Source organism: Colius striatus, chromosome 8, assembly GCF_028858725.1.
Source record: "Colius striatus isolate bColStr4 chromosome 8, bColStr4.1.hap1, whole genome shotgun sequence".
Taxonomy (NCBI): domain Eukaryota; kingdom Metazoa; phylum Chordata; class Aves; order Coliiformes; family Coliidae; genus Colius; species Colius striatus.
The window spans coordinates 5,140,590-5,165,616 of NC_084766.1; the positions used below are offsets into that span (position 1 = coordinate 5,140,590).

General features: G+C 44.9%; 1 protein-coding gene across 5 annotated transcripts in view; it reads left to right on the plus strand.

The window, feature by feature from the left end:
* Window positions 1–219: 219 nt before the first annotated feature.
* Window positions 220–25,027, plus strand: part of ZMIZ1 (zinc finger MIZ-type containing 1) — a 337,359-nt gene continuing 312,551 nt past the window's right edge. For 3 of the 5 annotated variants that reach the window (XM_062001163.1, XM_062001162.1, XM_062001157.1), the window contains exon 1: window positions 1,019–1,132. The gene's annotated coding sequence lies outside the window, so the exon portion shown is untranslated. Of the gene's footprint in view, window positions 621–804; window positions 824–1,018; window positions 1,133–25,027 lie in introns of those variants that run through there. The other 2 variants (XM_062001159.1, XM_062001160.1) reach the window with 2 other exon arrangements.

Genomic DNA, 25,027 nt, shown 5'->3' on the forward strand with positions numbered 1-25,027 from the left:
CCTAAGGAGAGGAGGGGAAAAAAAAGCCCCACACCAAACCTCACACCCTATTGTTAGCGCTGCGGGCCCCACTCGGGGCTGCGGGGCGGGGGGGTTGCCCGGCCTGTGCCTCTCCGGCCCGGCCCTCCCTCCCTTCCCCCGCCGGCGGGGCCGCCTCCCCGGCCCGCCCCGCTGGGCACCGCCGCCCGCCCGGCTTCCCCGGCAGAGCCCCGCTGGCGGGCGGGGACCCCCGGGAGAGCCCCGCTCCTACCTGGGTGGCGGGAGCTCCGGGCTCTGAAAAATAACGGCGGCCCCGAGGGTGGCACTAAAGGGGGGCGGGGGGCGTAAAGTGAAGTACCGGGAGCAGCGGGGAATCTCGGCGTTCCCCTGTAATCCCCCTGCCCGCCTGGTAGTTCCTCCCATCCCCGTAAAAAATCCTGCCGTGAAGACGATAGCGAACGAGGCACCGCACGCTGGAGAGTGCACCAGGTCCAGGGTGGTTTTCCCCTATTTAATAACACAAAAATACAGAAGGGAGGAGGAGAGATACTCTCCTGCTTTCAGTTTCCAGAGTGGAAGGGTTTCCGAGTGCCTGGTATTCGGGAAGACTTAAAACGCGAATCCCCGCCGTAAAACACACTGTAAGACAATATTTGTATTTTAACCGGTATCTAAGATTTTTTAACTTTGTGTGATTTGACGGGGGGGGGGGGGGGGGGGGAGGGTGCGAGGGGGAGAGGGAAAGGGAGAGGGCGAAGGAAAGAACATCCCTGTAGGAGGCAGCTCCCTTTCAGATAGGAATCTGGGACAGATTTTGCCAGCAGCCACAAAGCATGGCCCTTTGGTAATAGAATAGCCAATGTAATTTGACACTTCAACTTGCTGTGTTCTCTGCTAGTTGATTCACTTACTCACCCACTAACATTGAGCTCCTTTTCACTGTCTGTGGGCAAGGAAAAAAAAAAGGGGGTGGGGGGGGCGAAGAAAGGAGGAAAAAAAGAAAGCGGGGGGGAGAAGGAAGAAAGGGGGGGAATAAACAAAATTATATATTTAGAAATACCCGAGTAGTGCTGCAAATCAGTTGAGGAGAGAGGATTTTGCCTGCCTTCTTCCTTATTATTTTGCTGCTGCAAGGCTGCTTTGCGATCTGTAGGTAAGTTTCGCGTCTATTTGCGCTCCCTGCTCGCACCTCCCCGTTCGCGGCCGGGCAGGGGTTGCGCCTCGGCGGAGCAGAAACAATGGAGCGACCACGCTGGGGAAATAGGTGTACGGGGACGGGGGGAAAGGGGGGCGAAAAAAATTAAACACATATTTATTCTGCAAGGGGAGAAAATGTGCGGAGACTTCTTAAAGGGGCAGGCTCTCCCCACCGAGGGAGCGGGGCGCGGGCGGGCGGGCAGCCGCGGAGCCGGGCCCGGCGGCGGGGAGGCGGCTCTGCCCGGGAAATGCCCTTCGCGGGGCCGCGGGGGTACCCGGCCCGGCTCTAACTTGTGGTAGCGAGGGCGGGCGGGCGTCGGAGCCGCAGCAAAAACAAAGGGGGCGGCGGGGGCCGGGGCGGCGGCTGCCCCCGGCCGGGGCGAGCGCCGTCGGGGCGGGCGGGAGCCCCGCGGCGGGGTCGGGGCTCGGGGCGTGCGTGCCCGGCCGCGTGTGCGTGCCCGGCCGCGCGTCTCCGGCTTGGGAGACGCGTGGGGGAGCTTGCGCCCGTTCCCGGGGCTCCGGGAAGCTCGCCTGGGTGTAAATTCCTTGTGTCTGGGTTTTTGAGAGCCAATTGGGACCGGGGCCTCTCTCGCCAGGCAGGAGGAAGGAGCAGCCCCCCTCCATCTCCCTCTCTCTCCCCCCGCCCGGTGCATCTGTCCAGGAAGCCGCCGGGGCGGAGAGGAGGGGGCGCGGGGGCACAGGGCCGGGGGGGCCCGGCCTGGCCGCCGCTCGCTGCCCGCCCGGCCGCCTGCCTGCCTGCCTTTGTGCGAGGGGAGCGGGAGAAGCGCTTCCCAGGGGCGGCTGGCGGAGCTGCTCGCTGGGAGAGGGGGAATGGCAGTCAGTTAAAAGACACTTCAGGAATGTAAACATAAAAATAGGAGCCATCCAGCCACGCTTTTATTCCCCCCTCCCCTCCCCGTGCCGTTCGGGATAGCGCTCTGGGCTGTCTCGGTCGCGGGGAAGCAGTGAGGCAGCCTGAGGCAGGGGGAGGAAGTTGTTACTATAACCGGGTTTTTACACTGTAAACTTTGTTTTGCACGCATGAAGTTTAATTTCGGTGCTACCTTGGAGGCTGCGATGAGGGCACCGGAGTGGGGAGGCGACTGGGGTTCGCTCCTCCAAGTGTAGCCCCCATTACCATATTTATTAAAGGTGAAACGTGCCCGGCGGTGGAAGCGTGACCCCCGCATCGCGGCGAAACGGCTTTTGTCTGGGGTTGCCGGGGTCCCGCTAAACAGTTACGGCAGCTGCACAAATGATTACAAATTGCAGCCGTACAGCCAGTTTATGGAGACCGAGGCTAACTTAAGGAATAGCTCTGCATTGCTGTCCGATTGTGCGCGCTGTATATGTCTGTGCTTCAGTTAATAATCTGCAAACGGCTTAATGGCTCTGTAGTGCCAGAGGAATTGGTTTTCTCCATTTACTTCAGCAGGCCTGAGTGAAGCTGGTGTTCTGACTGCTTTTTTCAATGCATTGACATGAGAGAAGAGGATTTAACTTGGCAGCCTGAACAAATGCTCTATCAAAGGTTTCCTAAGAGACAGTAGGAGAGCGGGGGAGATGAATGACCTGGGGTAGTTTTAGGGTGCTACCTTTGCAAGCTTTCTTTTAAATATGAAATGGCCATTTAGGTCTCTGAATAAAACTGTGCGCATCAGAAAGGCGACAGGCTTATAAAATTTAAAAGGGCAAAAGCCCATTAATGCTGTGGCAAAGCTTTGGCTCCCAGCGCTGGTTGAGTAGTTCCAACTGCCTTGAAGTGCCAGAGCTTTTAAGGAATCTTTAGCAACAGCTCCTTTCTAGCTGCGATATGGACCTTGGCCTTGCGCACTGGAAGGTTAATGGTGCAGCCTCTCCTCCTCAGGCAGGGGACGGAAGGCGAGGGCAGCAGGCATAAGGGCACCAGAGGTAACTGAGAAGTAGAATGAAACTGGGGGGAGGGGGGGGTGACACCCCCCCAAAGAGCTCTACGCTGGGCTGTGCAGCTAAAACAGCTTACTGGTGGGAACCTCTTCAGGTCGTGATACTGGGGCAGTAACATGGCATGGTGGCAGAACTCGTAACTCAGAAGTATAACCAGCACAGCAGAAAAGTTTCACAGAGGCATACAGCAAAACTAAACAACGCTGATGGCCTGTGGGAGAAGGATCCCTCTAACAAACATAGTTGGTTTCGGATTCAGACCTCCACTTCCTTCTCTCGGCTGGGGGAAATGTACTATGGCATCAATCTTCTCTTGGCAGGGCCTGGTTGCAGGTCTGTGAATGCCAGAAGACTCGCTCTGACCTTTTTCTGTTCAAGTTGAGGATGTTGAAACACCAGCCATCAAACAAAAGACACATTGAAAGCAAGATCTGCAATGGAGCACGTGTGACTTTTGAGGCTAGTTGAGTGCATTTGGTGACTGTTTTCCACAGAGTTTGGGTTAGGGGGAAGGAGGAAGAAAAGGCTGCCTATTTTTAAAATGAGGCTATGGAAAACATGACTTGAAATGGTCTAAATATCCTACAGTCAAGGATCTTTCTTTTTATCTTCACTTTTTACATGTTGTCTTAAAATGTCTTGATTTCTGCCTTTTTTTTTTTCCACATGGGTAATTTTTACATGTAGAACTGCCAGATTACAAGAAGAGTATTATTTTTCCCCATGGGTGGGAGGAGGACCAGGAATCTTCCACATAAGAAGGGGAAAAAAAATCTAGTATCTTTATGATTGTGTTCTGAAACAATGAAAAATTTCCTGGGATTTAATTGGCAGATTGTGATTTTTATCTACTGAAGATAAATGCGGCTGATTTAAAGATTATTCTGTTATAATTTCAATTTACTTCAGACTTTTCAGAATTGAGAAAGAACACCCTCGGGAGCAGTCGATATAGGTATCTAACCCGCCAATGACATCCATGTCAACATGGACAGATGCTTTTATTGTTTACATTGTTTACAGTCCACAATACCTTAAATAAACACTGATCATGATTAGAAACAATAATTGAGTCTGTGGCAAAGGATCAATGAAAACTTTGTTTCAGGAAAGAAGTGAGTTGCTGTGTATATAGACAGAGAGTGTTTTGTGCTGTCTGAGGTGAAATAAAACTGCGACCTTAATGCAGAGTACAATTCTGGTTGTAGACTGTTTTAAGGAACCCACAAAGGATAATGGATCAGTTTCTGCAGCATCTGAAAGGTTTGTCCTGATCAGTAGCGGATGCAAGGGGTGGACAGGAGAGGAGGCATTGTAGCACGTTTCCATTCATAACTTTTCTCAGGAGTTGCTTGCCCTTTACCCCAAATCTCTTGCACTTTTATAGGCTCCAAAGGTTTTGTGTCAACAGGAAAAAAAAAAAAAGAAGAGGAAAACAAACCAAAACAAACCCCTCACAAATGGCAGTTACATCACTGATGCTATAGTTGGAGACAATGTTGGCTGTTTTTTAGCAACTCGGTGTTTTTACTAGCAGCCTGGAAAGTCTGGTTTCTCTCCTGAAAAGGAAGAAAAATAGATCCCAGAAAGGAAACAAAGCTTGAATTCCTTTTGCCTTCCACGATGCTGTTGATAGGCTTCAGGACAAGGGGGATCCAGCCTTTTTCTCCTCTCACAAGACAATAATGTGACTGTGAGAACTGGATGTGGTGGCTGGCCAGGAGCTCGTGGTGCCCACCATAACATCAACGTGGGTGATCAAATGCTGTGGAGGGAAGTGAGGTGGGATTGTTATAGCTTTACCTGGGAAACCTGTTTCTCATAAATAAGTAGGACTGCAGTTAATGCCTGTGGTAAAAAAACTGACCACTATGCAATTGACTGATTTGTTCACTCCTAGTTAGACCCATTTTTGTGAAATCCTATCCTGTATTACAGCAAAGAGGCAAGAATGTTGCTGAAGAGTTTAGAGTTGGTTTGTGCTTGTTCTTGTCAACTGTTGTGGATTGAGGAACATAAGCCCTCTTTATCCGTTTAGGTGTGCTTTATGAGAGAGCACAGTGAACAGTGCATGAATGCAGACCACCACAGATGGGCACTGGTACACCTTCTGCACAGATTGTATGTTTTCCTTGCACTGAATTTAGGTGTATGTAAGCTTTTCCTGCTGATGAGAAGTTGAGGCCATCAGTGGTATTAGAAATTATTTCTGCATTAAAATAGGAGCTTTGGCTTAAAAAAACCAAAAGGCTTGTAAATGGAAATGTTGTTCTATTGATTTCCTCCCCCCCCACCTTCTTTTCTAAGAGCAAAAACTTGTTATGAAGCAATTTTCTTTATTTCCATTGGGTTTCACATGATCATTAACATTCAACTTGGTTAATGTTAGAATATTTTAAAGGCTGCAAGAGAAATGTCCAGGCAGTAGGGCTGTAATGGATCTCCACAGCTCGACTGTTGGAGGCAGTAGTGTATTATCAGAGTAGGAGATGGTCTTACACTTGTCATATGTTATTTTTGGTTCTAATGGTTTAAGATACACTGAAGTTTACATTGCTTACAAAGGTGAGGTTTACCAGCTTCAGGTCAGTGTCTTTACCCTTCCCTTTATGGAACAGGGCAAATTTGTATGAGTGTTATATATCTAGTAGAAAAATGAAATTGTTCTTAAGCAGAGTGTTCCTAATGTCCCCTGAAAGTTTCAACAGAAATTAAGTTACCCCGCAGGAGATGATTCATTCTTAAAAGAACCTGTCCTTCTGAAGGTTCAGATAGGTAATCATTTGATCCTGGCCACCTACAGTTCTCTTCAGTTCCTTATACTTTTTAGACCAGTAGCGGAGGACAGAAGTAGTAATTTGTGCTCCAGTATTGAATCCAACACAACCAAACACAATCCCCTCCAGTGGGGAAGGGGTGATGGTTGATGCTTTCTGAAATAACATTTGGAATCTAATGAAATATCTCACCTCAAAATGAGACTTCTGTCTTTTCCACAGATAATTCAGTAAATCAAGCTGGTTTGTATTTTGTCTGGTGTATTAGTATTGAGGTAGACACATACAGGCTCTCATGTTAACATTCCGTTATGATAAATGTGGGAAGTGTATCCCTCTGGTTGGTGATCCAGCGTTTGTTTTGACTGTACAGAGCAGCTTTGAATTGATTCCCAAAGTGAATCAGGAAGGCTATTTGAGCACAGGGTGGGAGGGAGAGAGGGAAAGAATTGTCTTAAAAGCCATTAATATGCATGATGTTCCAAACCTGTGGAAGTTTCATAAAAGTGTGGCTTTGGATTGCCTGTGCCACTCATTGTTTGCCATCTTAAGGAGTCTCTTCTTTGATCATTATTATTTATTTTTAATTGTTTATTTGGTTTTCCTGACTTAATTTTCATATGGTATGGGATAGTGGTGAGCTGATTTATAAAACTGATCTCCTTGTACTAAGACATCGTTCTTCAGTCCTGTGAAAAAACCTACCCAGGCGATCCTCTGGCTGCCTGATCCGTAGCTAGTGATTTTGTCATCTCCCTGTAGAGCAATATTCCAGTTTCTTGGTAGTTAGTATTGGCTGCAAGCACAGAGGGACTGTGGTTGCTGTTAAGTCTCTTTTCTTTTGCAGGAGAGAAGCAACAGCGCTGTGGGTCTGGCTTCAGAAAGGTGAACAACTCTCTGACCTGTAGATAATAAATGTGTTGTCAAAGATGAGAATGAGAGCCACAGACTTTATGTACCTCATAACATCATGTAAAACCAGTATGAGAATTTGTTGTTGTCTTTGATTTGTCTGTCTTAAAATCTTTCTTGTTTGATCTTCTCAACTCTTTGTCTGGTAACTGGGAAACGACTTGTTTCAGTAGTCAGTTTGGTTGGGGTACAGAACACTAACTGGTTGATCTGATGCACAAATGTGAATAAACTCTGCCCCGTTCATATTGCAGCTCTTTGTACCTGTCAAATATCATTTGCCGTCTTTGCTGATTAGGCAAAGATATGTGTGTTTGAGAAGTAAGAGAAAAAGCAGTATGTTGATAACAGATTTGTCTTCTGGATTTTATTTACAATTGTTGTTTTGTTTTGCTTTTAATTCCTCTGAGACTTCAGGGCTGCAGTGACTGGCTGGCTGGCAAAGCCAGTGGTATCTCTTGGTCATTTCTAGATAACTAATCAGAAGGGTTTATTTATTGGGGCTACAGTGATATAGATGTATGTCAGAATAGTAGGAGCTTCAATTGGCTATTTAGTAGCAAAAACAGTTCCCTTGATGAATATCTACTTGTTTTTTTGGCTGTATTCCTGATTCCCTCTGAGAACAGCAGAGCCTTTTAGGCTGCCCTGAAATATACACCTCCTATATCTCCATCAGAAATTCTGAAGTGCAGATTTCTTGTCCTCTTTTTGTTTTTGAACATCCATTCCAAAACCAGATGAACTGACTGAATGCAAGCTTACTGTGTAAATAAGGGCATGGTGGGATGGGGAAGCCATGCAGAGCAATGCTGGGGCTGACTTACTGTTGGGCAGCTGTTGCCTGAAAAGGTTTAAAGTTGGACTCGCCTGGAAATTACCTGGTCTCACAATGACACGGAGGAGGGGTTTTCCCCTAGTCTGATCATGATTTCTACCTTCCTGAAGGTAGAAATTGTCTTAAGCTTGCAAGGTGTTTTTACATCTTTTCTTTTGCATATCACTGAAGTTCAGACCCTTCCCCTATGCTGTCCTCGTGGGCATGGTTGTTGTCCAAGACCCACCTGGTAGATGAGCATCCTCCAGCTCAAAGGTTACCATCTGCTTTTAGTTGTTTTAGAGGTGTGAGAGTGTGACAAGTTTAAAAAAAAAAAACAACACAGCACCACAGAAGAGTCGAGTGACAATAGGAAAGGCTCATGTCTTCAGTTGCAGGACCCTCCCTACTCCAACCACAGCTACTTTTAAAAGGAAGCAAGAGAAGCTCACCAACCTGCTGTCCCACAGCCTCCGTGCCCTGTTTGAGTGGTACTTCTGTTTGTGCAGCCAGAAGGTGGGATGCCCTCATAGATGGTTTTAAAATAAGAAATACATGAGATACTTGGCATTGCACATACCTGTGAGACTTTGACTGATGTAAATGATAGAAAAGCCTCGTAAACAGAAAAAATTAATTAGGAGAACGTTTTGGCTTAAAATACATAGCAAAAAATACAAGTTCAAGCAGCTAGAGTAGTTTGACAACAAACCCCATCACTTTTTCATTTCAAAGCAATAATGTATTCAAAGGTGAACAGAAGACTCATTTGGTTATCCACCAACTCACCCCTCCATAAAAAAAAAAAAAAAAGGCAGGGGAAAAGCTTTAAAAAGCATTTTTAGAGACTTTGTTGACATTGAATTCTCGGAAGAGCAGTTTGTTTATGTATCTATCCATATACGAAAGAGAGAAGGGTTTATTATCCTGCAGGTTTGCAGGGTGGGGAGAAGAATGATGTGGTTGTCGTGCAGTCTACCCTATCTCTTGGTGTCCTTCCTGTAAATTTGGTGTTTGTTTAATGCTCTTATAACTCTTTTCCCAGCAATGGGATCACAGAAGTTAACTTGTTTACAGCTGGTATACAGCTTATGTGGGTTTTCCTTACAGCATCCCAGTGCTTCCCTCAAGCCTTTTCAAAGAAAGCTTTTCTTCCCCCCTCTGTTTAGCACAGGTTGATGGACTTTACATTTGATTAAGCATTTTTTTTTTTAAGGCTGGGTTGCTTGTTCTAAAAAGACTCCAGGCCAGTCAACTGTCATCCTGCACATGCTCTTGGGATCCTGACTCTCTGCATGTTCAGTTCTCTGCCTTTTGGGTGCTTTACAAAGCCACGGAGTCTCACCTTGCCACTGAGATACAGGTACTCTCTATTTCACAGAAAAATCAAGATACTGATTTGCAGTGGGCACATATGTGCAAATCCTGACTATCAATTCTATGACTGAAAACATGAACTTGATGTGCATTGTGATAGCAAGGCTTTTTCTCAACAAACTTGTGTCTAACTTCATCCCATTCACAAATCCTTTCTTGCCTCTGAGAGATCTACTCTGATACGTCTCACCTGGTGAGGCTTAAGGCTTCTATTAGTCCTTCTTTGGGATATTTGTTTCAGGAACAGTCTTTTCCTGTCCTCCTCTCAAGTATGACATTTCTCCCCAAATTTACATCACTGTTTTGAAAAGTATTGGGTTGCAGTCCAGCTGGAGTTCGATACCATTAGACATGGAAGCCTACTAGCTTTCCAGCTGAACGCATAGCTTTGGCTTTTGGCACTGTGAAACTCTGACATCTCGCACATTAAAATCATAACAGTATTATGTAAGGAGAAGTTATTTTGGGTCACTAGCAGAGCCTTCTAAGACTTGGTTAAAGCAGCCTTGCAAGTGAAAACATTTAGGCTCATGTCCTCTTCCCGCAGCTTTTCGTTGGTGTAAGCATGTGAGTGGTGTGTCCTTTGCCAGTCATCTGCCCTCGTCTTTCCTCAGGCTGTGGCACTGACTGTGAACCTGCTTCTGCCACAGCCATTCATGTGGCTCTGGGGACTCCTCGGCGGGGGGGTGAAGGCTTAGCCGTGCTCAGCACTGGCTTTCACATGGGGCCTCTGGCTGTTTTGGGGTGGGACTGGAAGGAGGAACCTGGGGAGGGGACTGTGAGCTACTCTGGACTCCGCAGCAGCTCCCGTGGCAGCAAAGGGACAGGAGTTGCTGGGGAAGGTGGATAGCCAGAATGGCTTCAAAACTAAATAAACAAAGTTCCAGCTCTGCAGCGGGCACCCCTGTGTTTATGTGTAACTTGGGAGTCACTGTTTCAGATGGCCTTGTTATTCTTTACCAAGGGACAAGTAAAATTATGACAGCAGCAGTCGGTGACCAGCAAATGATAGAGTGCTGAATAAATCTGGGGGGAACCTTTGACGTGTTTGTTAGCAACAAATACAGAATCTTGGAGCTTACACATGAGAAGTACCATACTCAGGCTTGTCTGAGTGGTATAAATGCTGCCCTTCAAGACCAAACCTTGCATACCGAGTGATCCTTGGGTATGTAGTACAAATAAAGGGAAGGCCATTCAGACCTTGTTTATGCTTCAGAAGAGATCAGCAACAGGACACAAGATAAATATTTTAAAACATTCAGATAAAACTGTGCTGTCCTCCACTGTCTGTGTCAGAGAGCACAGGAGTGGCAGGCACCACTGCCCGTGGCACTAACAGGAGCCACGGAGGGAGCAGAAAGGCCCCTGCGAGGGTAGTGCTCGGCACTGCCCAGGCTTGGGCAAAGCCATCGTCCTTTCTGCAAAGGCTTTGCAAAGGACAGCGCTCTGGATACTGAGCAGTTCAGACTCTTTCTGATTGTAACGGGTTCTGAAAGTGCTTGTCATCATTTCAGTTCCACCTGTATTCATGGCAGGTTGGCAGGCAGCTGGGAGGCGTGAGGTCTGCAAGGGAGGGGAGGAGGCCGTGGCAGCTGGAGGGTTCAGAGCCTGGGTTTGAGGAATTGGTTGGGAGGAAGCAGATGGGAATCCTAAATTCAGGATCGTGCTTGTCTTATCCTGAAGTCAAACACAAAGGTTGTTTTGTTTATAAATAAATACAAAAATATGTGAAATCAGGATCTGAAGTTCCTTTTGTTCACTGATATGTTTAACATCCATTTTGAAGTGTTTGGCTTGTTTCCTCTTAGCTAACCCAAAGCACAAGGGCTCAGTTGTGGTTAGTATGCTGGCTTTAGTGCACTACTTGGTAACCTTTGGATATGTGGCCTTGGTGCTGCCCTTGGCTGTGGCGAGCCCTATGTGTTGCTGGACTGGTGCACCTAATACAGCTCTCAGGCCTATTTCCCCTATAGCTGAGAGCACTAGTCATATGCAGGTGAACATATTAACGAGCTGAAATGAGGAGTAAAGTAGAAGGTGCTGTTGTGCAGTGCCCAGGCTCTGCTGTGGTGACTGCAATAGCGTGACGGCTTCCTTATTGGCCACCATCTGTCTGCTCCAGGCAGCATCCCGTGCAGGGAGGCTTGGGTAGGGAAGGAGGCTCAGGTGATGCCTGGTAGGTTTCTGGTCACAGTTGTGTGATAGTCCTGCCATTAGGTTTGTTTAACCCCACTAAAAATTCCAAGACGGTGTTTTTGCTGTATCCCAAAAGGTTTTGCATCCTAAATGTGTGTATAAATTCTTTATTCAATGTACAAACTTTTTTTGTGACAGGAAGCCTTGTACCAGTACCTATTTTTAGACCATTAATGTTTTGAAAACTCCAACAAAACTTCTGATGTTTCTGGCAGTTTTGTGGTGTCATAGGGTTTGAAATTCAGGTTTAAAACTTTGAGTTTGGTCACCCAAAAAGAAAGAGCATGTCAGTGTAGAGCCTTAGTCCTTTGTCTGAAATTGCAACTGTGGCCCTCAATGCCTTTTTCTCAGAGAAGAGAAATGTAAATTGAAAACACTTGTAATGTTGCCAGCATCTTGCCCTAGCAATATCCCAGCATATTAAATCATGAGATGAAGAAGCATAGTACATATCTCCTGTCACATGAAAAATGTATTTTGAAGTATATCTTTGCACTGTTCATGAATTTATGCTTTGTTTTGCTGTAGAAACTAGTAGCCAACTTTGCCTGATAAATTGTTTACAGAAGAAACAAAAGACTGGGGAAGCTGAGCTCTTCTTTTCACTGTTACACCCGACTTAAGGATAATTTGTAGGAAATGAAAGAGGAATGCACGTAGGCCAAACTCTCTTAAAGATTGCCAGGCTTTTTGTTTGATAAGGATAAAATCCCCCAAAGAAACGCTGAAGAGGCAGGAATGCTCTTGCAGTTGATCTATTTGTGTTTTTAGTGTAGAATATTTCTAGCCTGAGACAAAAAAATACATACTTTTGTATCCAAAGAGACTGTTGTTTCCATTTATTTTAGAACCTTGGATGGGAAACAAGATGTTAGACCTATTATAATGCAACCCAGTAATTAACATATGTTGGCCTGCCTCTGCCAAGGATTTCCTGAGTAATGCAAGTTGCTCAAGTAGAGGAGTCAGGTTGTTTGTCAGTGAAGAACCATACATATACGCATGAGCATCAGATCCTAAAGACATCATCCAAGGATAAGATGTGGATCTGCATTTGAATCTAAGAGCAATTATAGTTTAAATGTCCTTTCAGATGTGTTAGGTTTGGAACAACAACAACAAAGGCTTCCACCATCCCACCTAAAATACTCTCTTGTCCATTATTAAGGAAAAATGGGGTAATGATTAATAGAGGAAGTTTATGGCCATGTAGATTGGGGGAGGTGGGGGTAAGGATAGGGTTGTAGGGGTTGGTTTGGTTTTAGTTCCTGAGTTTCTGAGTGACTGGAGAGAGGAATCTCAGGGATGCTATCAACAGTAATGATACTCTGTCCCAAACTGTGAGATATGTGTGCATTTGCAGTCACATCAGGTGAGTGCTGGGTACTTGGATCCAACTTTTCCATTTGGTGGACCTTCCACAGCAGAATGACTTAGTTTAACTGAAAACATTTTCTCTGTGATCAAGCTAACCTATGTAAAGCACATACTGCATGTTCTCTCTGTAGATACGTTACTTCCACTGAAATAATACACGTGCTGCAGTTACATATAGGAAGGGGCTCAAGGGGTAGAGTAAAAACTGAAATAAAAAGTAATTTTTAAAAGTATAAAACCATAGACGAGTTCAACTTTCCATGGGATTGTGGTGGGTGTTTGTCCTAATGAAGTGTGTATGACCAGTTCAGGACTCTTTTCCTAATAAGTGTTATGAGAAGGCAAACTGTATATTGTGGATTTAAATAACTGAAATAGATCCTGAGAATACTTTGAAGTTCCTACGTTCTTGAACTGTGAAATGTGCTCTAATTAGTGTTCTACTTTTTGTTTCTTAACCTGAAAGCGGACTGTTGCACACCAACTAAGGGTTTAGTGTGAGCTCACAATTGACGATTGTTCACTTCTGCACACTTCTCTCAATGTGATCCCATCATCTTGGTTGAAGGGACTGACACGTGAAGAGATAATAGGATTAATCATTACCTATATATGCTGAGAGTATTAACAACTTCCAAACACCAGAGGATCTTTGGCATTTTATCATGAGAGAGTAAAATGCATCTTCATTTTTTTCACTTAGAGAATTGTTTCATTTTAGCTGATATTTTGACACTATCTGTTCAGCTCTAAGTCTGACCATGACAGTGATGGCCTTCAGGCTACCGTTTGATTGTAAATTCACAATTGTTGTTTTTGCCTTGAGTGTCATTTTCAAGCTGTGCAGTGTGGATGGTGTTGAAGAAAAGAACTTGAAATAAATACAGAACGTGGATTTTGGTGCTTTGAGTACTGATTAGACTCATTTAAGGTTGCCAGCCTTAAAGTATTCAGCCACCAGAAGCTGGGTCCATAGAATAATTTGAAAAAATAATAAAACTTGCATTCTTTTGCAAAATCTGCCCTTTGGGGCTTGTTTAGGGTTCATATTTTCAAGTTACATCCCCAATCACAAGCACTTGAAGCTCATTCAATAGAGATGCTGTTATAATCAGTTGACTTAAGGACTTGGAGCTTTAGAGTACACATGAAAGTAGTATTAGGCTTAGTTCCAGGACTCATTTTTTACTTTCTGTTGCACTTTCATGCAATAGTTGGTGACCTTAGATCCGAATTGCACCCAGAGGCTGTTTGCCACCCTCTCTCAAAGCAGGACGTTGCAACTGGTGGTCATGCTTAGTAATACTTCTTGTCTGTTGAGCATCTTGTGAGTCCCCAGAAAGTTAAGTAAGGATTGCAGCAGGTCAGAACTTTGGATTTGCAAATTTTTAGTGTCTGGAAAGCACCCTGAGATGTTTTAAAAGTGGCATTGTTGGATGCAGAATTTGTTCCCCCTTTGACTGCTGTTATTCTAAAGAGGGCCGATTCAGCAGTTTTTTTAGGAGATGCTGGAAACCTGCCTGGTGGAAGGGGAAAAAAACTGGCTTAGAAAAGCACGTGGTGAGAAAGATGTTCTCAACAGTTTGGCCATTGGAAGTGAAGTCGCTGAATTTGTGGTGATCTATTTACTGTGTGTTCCAATACCTGTTGGAAGGCTCGGTGATCTCTGGGTACTATTGTTATCTTCATTTACAAATCAGCAGGTGTTCACAGGCCTCTTGGACATCCATCCTTTTGAGGCATTAATGAGTAAACGTTTCTGGCTGTCATAATTTTGGTTGGTCAAGTCCACATTAATTGGTGCACTCTGTGCAGTTATTCTAACATTTAAATACTGCCTGCGAGTAGGTTTGATTAAAATTACATCTCTAGGTGCACACTAAATACCTTTGATACCTCACCTACAAACAACTGTAGAATTGTCGGTGAGAATGACAGCTGCAGGCAATAAATGAGGACAGTAATAGAAGTCTCAGTGCTGGAGAGAGCATCATAAATCATGAGGCGAGAGCAGCGTGTGTGCTGACAAATCGGTGAGCAGCTGCAAACAGTGTTTTCCAGGTAAGAATTATTGCGCTCGCTCCTGATAACTGCTCAGAAACCACCTCTTCCGTCTGTGTGGGCGACTTTGCCCCTGCACGGGTAGCCGTGGTGGTGTAGCCGCTGAGCTATTGAGTATTTTTGCTGGGGATGGTGTTTTACCTGGTGTAAGCTCCACATTCTACCTGGAGCTTGCTTTTCATCCAAGGTGTGTTTCAAGTGCAAGTTTTCTCTTTCTAAGAGGAAAATCCCCTTGCTCTTTGTAGCCGATGAGGTATTTTGTTTGCTTTCCTCAGAGACTTTGAAGAAGAGTTTTTGACAGGTGCAGAAAAAGAGATGTGTTAGGCTAGTTTTAAACTAGCTTGTTAGCCCTTGCTGGAGTGATGCAGTTTAGGTAAGAGAGATAACAAACTTACCCTTCTACTGTGAGAGAAGTGAAAACTATTTTAATGAAATAATGATAAGAAACAGATGGCAAAGAGCTAGAAACCACAATATTTTTTGAACACTAAAAATTAAGTGTCAAACACATGTCCCATACTGTAATTATAGCTAAAAGTGTAACAGGACAGAATATGTTTTAAACTGCTGAAGTATTTTTCTATATATAATTCAACATTAATGTCTTGGTTTCTGTTTAATTGACTTTAGTCTTGATAAATTAAGGGCTTAGAAGTTTAGATGACTGAAGTTACTGCTGCTTTCCTTAGGCAAGTGAGTGTGAGACCAATGCCACACTCCAGAAAGGTGCTGCGGTTGGCAGACATTTATAAATTTAATATGTGACCTTGCAAGACCTACCTGTTTGAATTCTTATGTTTTCATGTGATGGGAGAAAAGTTGCAAACTGTACTTTGCTTATGGTTAGACTGCACTTGTCTTCCTCTGTTCCTTTGAAGTGTTTACTTAAATCACACCAAAACCATTCATAAGAAATGATCTTTTAAACAGAAGAGGTTCAACATGGGATAATTACACATCCCATTTTACACATATACACCCCCACTGGACAGGAGGATCAGGTCACTGAGAAAAGGCTTTTCACATTTTGGGATGTTTTCCACTTCCTTCTGTGTGCATATTTGTTGTTGTTTCTTTGTTTTCTTGTTAAGGGTTATTTTCAGCTGAATTAGCTACAGTAGATACCACTGCCTACATGACTGCCTGCTCTCTGTATCAATGAAAGGCACTACTGGGAACACCTCAGCCAGGTGGGAGGGAGGCCTAAGCTGTGACACATCCCCTGGGGTCTCCAAACACCTTGCAGTTCCCCCAGACAACAATGAGCACATGCACACAGCTCAGAAGACCACACCAGCCTGGTTTTCTGGGAACACCTCTTTTTTTTCTTACGTAGAATTCTTCTGAAGTTGAAAAGTGTCTGAGAGAAGTTATTTTTCTGTGGTTTAATTATGTTTATGTAACATACTTAATGTGTTCAAACACATGTTCACGTGCATTTTGGTCTAAGATCCGTTGTATCAAATAGCTCTTTCCAGCCTCACTTGATTTAATATCAAAATTGCTGAAGGGTACCATTCATGCTAGTGGCACGGTGATCTTTGGAAAAGAAGCTGGAGTTCATGCAACTGCTAAAGCTTCGCTGCTAGCAGCAAAGAGCTTTGACTGTGGTGTCCCTGGCATAGCCATAGTCCTGCCCTTTCCCCCATCCGCTCTGCCAACAGGAGCTGCAGAGGGAAGGTGCGTGGGTGTGCCAGGTCCCATCTGTGCCACTTGTCTCTTTCTGTGTAAGACAATGAGAAGTTTTGTGTCTGGGGGCTTGGCCACACTGCCAGCATGGGGTAGGCCAACACAAGAGCGAGGGGCCATCACTACACCAGGGTGGGTGACTTGAGTATGAGGCAGCATCTTTTATAGTTTTTTTCCTCATTAACTTCTCCTGGCCAAGAATGAACTAATACTGTAAACGCTGTGAGAGCTGCGCCACGATGCCCAGTATAAACATGCTAGTCTGTGAGAAAGATGGACAATCCTAGTTTCCATTCTCATGCTGTGGTTTTGCACTGTCGGGACTACTTAAGCCTCCCGGTTCCCTGCTGCATGTTACTCGCACCCTTACGCTATGTTAGCATCAATATTTATGCAGGTGCATGATGAATCAGACTGGTGAACTGATGGAGATGAAAACAAGAAACCTTTTTGTTGTTTCTGTATGGGTTGTTCCTTCTCACCCTCAGCCTCTTGTATCAGCTCCCCAGTCTGCTTTCCTGTGTGGCTGCACACATCCACCGTGTGAGCACCTCGTAGGCAGCAGCAGAGTTCTGGGAAGCCGAGCTGCATGGCAGGCATGGGAGTGGGAAAGAGTGCTTTAGCTGGCACTCTTGCCTAGGAAAGTCAGATGGTTCTATAGCCTCACAATTAGCAGAAAATATTAAACCTAGTTCATTAGTAGATTGGATCAAGTGATTAAAACCACAATATTTTGATTTGCATAAACTTGTTTTCCTATTAGTACCAGAGCATCTGTTGCTGGGGGCAGGTAGATTCTCATTAAATTAAACCAGAAATTGCGTGTAACCTTCCCTACATTGGTCATCTGTTAAAGCCTCTGGAACTGGTCAGGAGTCCTGAAAACAAGAACCAAAGAGAGCTTAGCTCTGGAGGACTGTGCCAGTGCCTGACTCCAGCTGGTTCCTGCCTAAAGCCCTTCACCAAGCATATGAGCTGGGGAGTGGGGAAGCCTCTGCCATCTCCCATGATGTGACCTGGAGAAGAGCACTGATGCTGGAAGTGCTCAGTCTCCAGCTGTATCATTGGACTGTAATTCAGGGCACTGGGGAAGCACGTCAGGGCCAGGGCTACCCAATAGTCCCCCAGCAGCCTTGTGCCTCCCCATGATGCCTGGCTCCAGTGCTGCCCAGTACTCTCCAGGGGTTGGGATGGGTAGTTTGGGATTGCTGAAGAACCTGAGCCTTCCAAAACTCCCTCGTATCTCCTGCAAGGTGGGAGGTAGGGTGTGAGCTGGCACTGAAACCAGCTGTCATATATTCCGCTGGTTAGTTCCTCCGGTTCAGACAAAGTCCACCCTGCTGTGTGGCTCTTAGAAATGTTTGTAGAAGGTAATTCTAGTTTTCACTGACAGGAAGCTGTAATGTGGCTCTTAGGGGTTATGTTGGGGTTTTCCCCTGTTGTGTGTATTTGTTTGTTTGTTTTTCTTGACAAACTGTTTCAACCAAAACAGATTATTTCCTTTTCTGTCAAGTGAGGGGATGGGAACGTTACACACTACAATCTGGCAGGAGGTAGCACTAAGCTTGGTACCCCTCCTCCCCTAGAGTTGGTGTGGTGAGAGGCTACCTCTAGCACACCCATCTGTGGTGGAAAAAGCCACCGTGTCTTGTCATATAGTTCAGGGTGAGATCGAAAGCTGCAATCTCTGAAAGGAGGAACCAAGCCCCGCATTTGCAGCGCTGAAGTATTCCCACCAGCATCTGCTCTTCCCACCCTTCCTGTGGGGAGCCGGCGGCTGGTGGGCGACCTCCTCTCGGTGCCCGCGGAGGACAGGCGCTCCAGCGCAGGCGGCTCCTTTCCGGGAGCTGTGGCCTCCGCCGAGGCCAGCTGGCAGCAGCCCCTGGCTCTGTGCCTCTCCCACTCCCTGCTCAATTTTTGCAGCTTTAGAGCCTCCTTTGGGGGCTGAAGTGCCACAGAAGAAGCTGTGCTGAAATGGTGTCTTTTGCCCATCGTGCCAGGCTGTACCTGCTGTGATGGGAGCCCTGGTTGGTGGCTGGAGTTCCTGGGCACTATGATAACACAAATAACCCTTTTGATTAAACAAAGCATGTTGTCTAAACACCAGTTGTGACTTTAAAAGTATTTTTCCCTGTGTTCCCTAGGGAGCATGACATGCTATGGTTTTTTGGCTCTTAGTGTTGTTCTGTTGCTCTGAGTGCGGGGGCTTGAGCTAACAGATCAGCCTGCAAGCAGCCCTATTGCCTTGGGGACGGTGGAGTAAAGTCGCTCTGGCTGGCTCGTGGGTGTAGATGAGTTATATCTGTGGGGTGCCTGATGGTCCTGTGGAATTAAATGTTCTCCTTGCTTGCTTGGCACATGTTAGTTATTAAAGGATGTTCTCTCTCTCGATGCCTTATGCAAGTGAGGTGCTGCAGACCTGTTGAACAGTAACACGCAAAACAGTCATCTTCACCAAAAGGAGAAAATTTCCCTTTAAAAAAGGAAGTGAGGACATTAAACAGGCTAGTACTGGCATTCATTTAACTGTGGATACTCCATAAGCAGTCTCAGTGAAGTATTCTCCTGAAACATCCATAATACCTGAAGTTAACAAGTACATACATATGCAGGTGACCTGGGTGAAGGCTGTGTCCCCATGTGTTGTGAACAGATTTGGAGTAGATTGCTGTTTAGAGTACAACACAGCTTAAAGACTTTGATGAAGAAAATCATGTTCAAATGGGAATAAAGCTGATAACTTTGTATGCAGATGTTCTGTACTGCCAACCTCTGTTGTAAAATAGCTTCCAATATCTCAAATTACTACTTGGAATGGTTTTTTAAATCATTTTTTTTTTGCAGACCTCAGCAAAAAATAAGATTACTTATGGTTGAAAACAGAAATTGTGAGTATCCTCGTGTCTTGCCTTTGTTTCCTTTCAAAATGTTGGGTTTGTATTTAAAGATAATTCTTTTAAAATGCTTATTTTCCTGAAGCAAGTGATTCTTGAAAATGCCCTATTCCATTAAGTGCAATGCATGCTGTTCCTGAAAACTTGACATTTTCCAGTAAGACGAAGTGAGGCATCCAGACATCTCTAAATGTTTTGAAATTTTTCAAGTTTATAGACCATTTCTGAAAATCAAGGGCACAGAGTCATTTTTGCAGAGGTTTTGCTTTTGTGATTAGTACTCTTAATTATACTCCCAGCAAATCGCCATCCTGAAATCTTTGCGTGTCAAGATATTAAGAGTAACATAGCATAAGCCTCTTCTATTAATATTCATTGTGATATTTCATAAATGTATCTGTTGAGCAGCACTGATTGAATTTAGTGGAATTGTATTGTTTAAAATCCTTTTCATTAATATATTAAACTCTCACAGCATATTATCAAAATCAATTTGTACACAGCCACTTGATTTTCCTCCTTCAGCCTTATCCAAAGCAAGAGATTGTTTACATCCATTAATGCCATCTTAGGGAAATTTGGGCTAGAATTTAACAGGATGCTGTATTCTGGTAGTTACAAGAACTGGACAGATTTTAGAAATTAATGGTGAGACTTGAGTGTATTTACAAATTAATAAAGAAGCTTTAGAAGACATTATTTATATTAAAGCACAAAACAAATACACAATTATCTTTGAAACAGACAATTGTTTGGGGGGGTTCTGACTGTTGGTGAATCATTCTGCTAGGCTTTGTGGTTTTGAAGGCAGAATGCACACTTTTAAAGCCTTCAATTTTTTTTCTGTCCTGTTTCACTATCAAAGGCTCTACACAAACGGAGGAAACTGGCAGATGAGCTTCACTATGGGAGGAAACAGTTAAAGTAGCTAAGCACAAGTGCTATCAAATGCATAAACAAACCTCTAAAAATAATGTTCATACTAGGATCACTAACTTACTATTTTTAAATGTTTCTTAAAACTGATGCTGAAGAAGGAAGAGGCTGGGAAATAATGATGTTTAAACTGATTGAGCCTTGTTTCAACACTGGAAAGTTGAGCCGAATACAACAATTGAGAAAAAAAAAATCCTTTTTACCCCTCTGTGTTCTGCAAGGTGGGGAAGGCAAAGAGCAGGCTCAGCCCTGCTTCCTAGGAGCAAAATGCTGTGCTCTGCTTTGGGGATTTGGTAAAGGAGCGCTGCTGCTCATGATCCCAAAGCATCTTTTTGTATCTTTCCAGTTTTTAGTTATTGTGAATAAAACTTAGACTATTCAAAAGTTTTAGGTGGATGGGGTTTTTTTGTTTATTTTGGTTTTTTGGTTTGGGTTTTTTTCCTTATTAAAATCACAAAACTAATTGAAACCCCCCTGCTTGTAGATGTGAAGGGTTTATCTGTGTGCACGCCAGGGAAATCACCATTGAGGCACATGAGCTTCCTTGTTTCCTGCTCCTGTGTAAGTAACTCCTATGTAAGTCTTTGTAAGAAGAGGGTAAAAAGGGGTTTACAGCATCGGTTTAGTACGCTGCTCACACTAATCTGTGTGAGATTTCAAAATAAGTGCAGTTTTTCAAGTTTCAGTCTCGTTCTTTGACAATGTTTTTGCAGAAGGCTAACCACTTAAAAGCAGCTTGAGGTTTTGGGTTTTGGATTTCCACGTTGCTCCTCCTCCTGTGTGCAAGCCAGGCAATACAGGATAGGGATAACACATGAAACTGAGAAAGCAGCCTGCTTGGTTGACCCCAGTCACTCAGGAGCCAGGTGATGTACTTGAGGACAAAGGAGGAAAATCAAAGTCACAAGCCTGTAAATGTTTATGTACATAGTTAAGTTTAGACATAAAAATGGTTTTTTAAACCTAGTTGAACTCCTTGCACATAGAGTTAAGAATGTGTGTAAATATTTGCAGTCTGGAAGCTATTTCAGGTTTTCCAAATATTTAAAGTACTTTCAAAAATATATTTTTTTAAAAATCTGCAAGGCCCTGTGCCCACAACAAGATGCATTCAGAGAATGCAAAGCTGGCCACATGGGTAACTCCTGCAGCAGCAGGCAAGGTAACAGCTGGCTTTCCGGCCTGCGGGAGGCCTTTGTCTGTATGTTCAGGGCTCTCTCCAGCAAGAGTTAACTGTTCAGTTGGAGGGCAGGAGGTTTGTCTTTGGGTCACTGAACTCGGAGCTGTGGTTGTCTGATTCAGCTAATTCTTCCCTTCCAGACCTTCTCAACTAACTCAGAACAGATTGCTTAGACTCCGAGAGCCCGTGCGTCCCAGTAATAAAACGGGGTTAATTATGCAATCTTCCATGTCTCTCTTGGACTTCCCCAGCTTTTTGTGCAGAAGCAAGTTTCACAGTGCTACTGTTAGATAAATAATTTGTGAGGTCCCTGGTGCTTGGACTACCCGAGATTCAGAAGGACTCCATTTTTGTCGGGTGTCAAAAGCTCAGCACGTATCAGCGTCTTGTCTGGAGAGCTGTGGTTTTTACTTATTTTATCAGCTCCTGGGGCAGAGGAAGCACTGTTATCCTAGCAACCTGCTGCTGTCTTCATTTGGGCTTTCAGAGTGTTTTTGTGTGTGTATATGTATATGTTTTCTTAGTAGTGAGCAACTGAAAACATGTGCAAGCCAGCCATGTGCTGATGTTGTGCCGACTCCAGCTCTCACCCACCCGCCCACTTTCCTTCCTTCCTTCCTTCCTTGGAGAGCTGGCAAACAAATCGCAGCCTCAACGTGTGTGCTGCTCAGGCAACGACCCGCTGGGGAAATGGATGGGGGAGAACATTTGGATGCCAGATCAGTGTCTCATTAGGCATTTCTTTAGTGTATTTTACAAGTCTGCGGACAAACAGTAGTTAAGGCTCAGATGGAGAAAAATTTATATGCTCCCTGCAGTAAAGGGGGAGCTGAGGAGTGTGCTAGGCATAGGGTAGGAGTGTTGCTGCTGCACCCAGGCAGGTCCCACACATACGTTCAAAGATACAGTAGTGTGCCCTAAAAGCTCATGGGTAGGGAAGGGGGGTGGGTGCCTCAGCTGAGGACAAATTTTGAAATGCTAGATTAATTTCTTTTTCTCTGCTTAGAGATGAGGTTTAACAACAGATCCTGCACAAAATGCCTGGTGTATGTTTGTCAAGCAAGTGTGAAATCAGGCTGAATCTACCCAAAACCTTCTCAATGAATGGTAATTTGCAGAGTCATATGGTTGAATCAGGTGACTTCAAATGTGTTTTTAAGTGAGGGTTAAAGGAAACATTAAGCTTATGTGTTGCTGTCACTGCTGTTTTACCATATTAGAGTCTTAATGGTAATGTTTTCCTTTCTTTTTCACAAACAAGATGACCTTGGCAGCTAATGACCTGCTTACAGTCTTTGGCATGGCTCTGGTGGGGAGGGGGCATTCGTCATGTTTATTCAGTAATTTCACATTATGGAAGGAGATGCAGTGAAGCGTTAGAAAGACCTTGCATCCAGGAGGAGGAGGGTGCCTCGGTGTCAGGGGGGGTTCCCCCCTCGGTTCACACGATTAGGAAGCCTAAGGGGAGGGGGGAGGGAGCTGGAGAACATGGTGTGGGCTGATTTGGGGTGGGTCGCAATGCAGCTGCCTGGAGCTGTGGCAGGGAAGAGCAGCTGGTCCCTCGCCAGTGTGCTCCGGTGCTTTTTGCTATGCAGCTGGAAGCTGAATGGCCCTGCTTCAGCGGAGGAAAGCTTGCCCCTTGGCAGCCATGTAACCACGCTGTGCAGACCACCGCACAGCAAAGGGAGGCCTGAGGTGTGGGTGTATGTGTGTGTATGTGTGTGTGGGGAGAGACATGGGCCAACTGCCCTGCTGCTGCCTCAGCTGCCCTTCAGCAAGGAAGAGGTTAAATGTGGCTCTGTGTCTTCTATATATCAAAAAACTCCATAAATAAGTAGTACCAGGCCTTCCTGACCCACATCACACTTACTGGCCAGAGAAATGTTTAGCGTGCTTGGTCTGCAAATACTTGGCGCCGTGCTCTGCCTACTGCAGCTGCGGTGCTGCAGTCGGGAACTTAATGAATAAAACTGAAGCTCAGAACTCTTGGGGATAAGGTTTTGTTGGTCTTTTTGTGGGAGGAGGGAGAGGTAACGAGTTGACCCTTTTTTAGAAAAACTCTGGGATTACCGTACAAAAGGTGTTATGTGTGAATTACTGCGCTAGTAATCAATAAGCTGGGGAATTGGAAAGAATTTCTGAATTTGGAACAAGTAATTTGCTTTTCCACTCGCTTTGTTGTTTTTTCCTCAGTGTTGGCTGTGAGGGAGGCCTGGATAGGTGGAAAAAAATCATCAGGCGGGTTGGTGGAGGGCTCCTGTTGTCGGTGCTGCTGTCTGCCGAAGGGGATGGTGGGGAGGCTGTGACCACGTGAGCTGTAATTTTATTTATGTTGGTCTCCTTTCAAACTGTCACGGTAAATCTATTTTCCTTGTCACTTTGTAAATCATTATATAGGATTAAGCCTTTTACCAGCATTTAAGAATTCTGCAGTCATTTTAAGGACTTTCCCCTTCCCTGGCTCAGTCAAGCGATTCCTATTCTTGCTGGTATTCCTCGCTATTTAAGTAACGCTGGGCCTGATTAGGAGGAAATGGTCTCTGGAAGGCAACCGACATTTTCAGAAGTGCTGTTCCACAAAGGAGACTTTGAACTGTGCTAAGACTTTAAAAGTTAAATAATATTTTGAACGTTATAGTTCTAGTGTTTTCCTATTGTCATGGGAGACTTGGATCGAGTCCCAGGATTGTGGTTAACTTTGCCTCCACGCTTGGGCCTTATTTATTACCACTGAGGAGATGAACTTAAAGCTACTTCACCTCATATTTTTTGTGTGTATGTGTGTGTTAACTCTTAAAATTGAGATATCTTTTTTAAAACGACATTAAAGTTTGCTTAGTTTTTGATGGAGAGGTGATGAAGATGACCATCTCTTGAGGATGGCTGGGGCTGTGTCATGGTAGCAGGTGCCTGAGGGTACCCCACATCCCTGCGAGCCATCTGGTAAGGGCATGAGGCTCCTCACGGCACCCCTGGAGTGAGAGTAATGGAGGTAATTAAAGAAGTTGTCTGGAAAGATCAGATAGTGTCGGCAGAGGTCAAAATTAGGCCTGTGAATCTCAAAACTAAGGAGAACTGTGCCCTCCTGAGGCAGGGGCTGCCTGCAGCAGGGTTTCAGGACTGTCCCCACAGTCTTGCCTTTATCTTGCTCACTGCACTGTGGTGAACTGGGCAGGTGACGTTTGTGGGGTGTTTGTGGCTCAGGGTGCCTCAGCCATGCGGGAACTAACAGCCCTACATTCACCTCATGAAGTGAAACAGCAGAAACCTTGAATCTTTGTCAGGAGAAGGATGAGCGACAGGGATTGCAACTCAGGTTCTCTAAAATAAGCCAATTTTCATCCAGGGACCTACTAGAGGTACAACTTAAGGAGTAGTTTCAGTGGAGCAAGTCTTTTTTTAGGAAATGAAGTTTAATACTTTAACGACATGTATGCGCTCACCAAGCTCTCAGAAAGCTGTGTGAACTGTGATAATAAAATTCACCATGCTGTTACATGCTGGTCAAATCATGGCCTTCATTGTTAGGCATGGGTTTTTCCTGTCGTCATTCTCCCCCCCAGGGTTTTATTTGGCATAAGGTATGATTTATTTGGCATCACGTAATCTGTGTGTGGTAGTCATGAACTCTTGCTTTGAGGACGCAGGGTCTAGGGCTGCCGTTGGTCAGTGCAGTCTCCCAGGGCCCATCTTCCATTAGTATGTA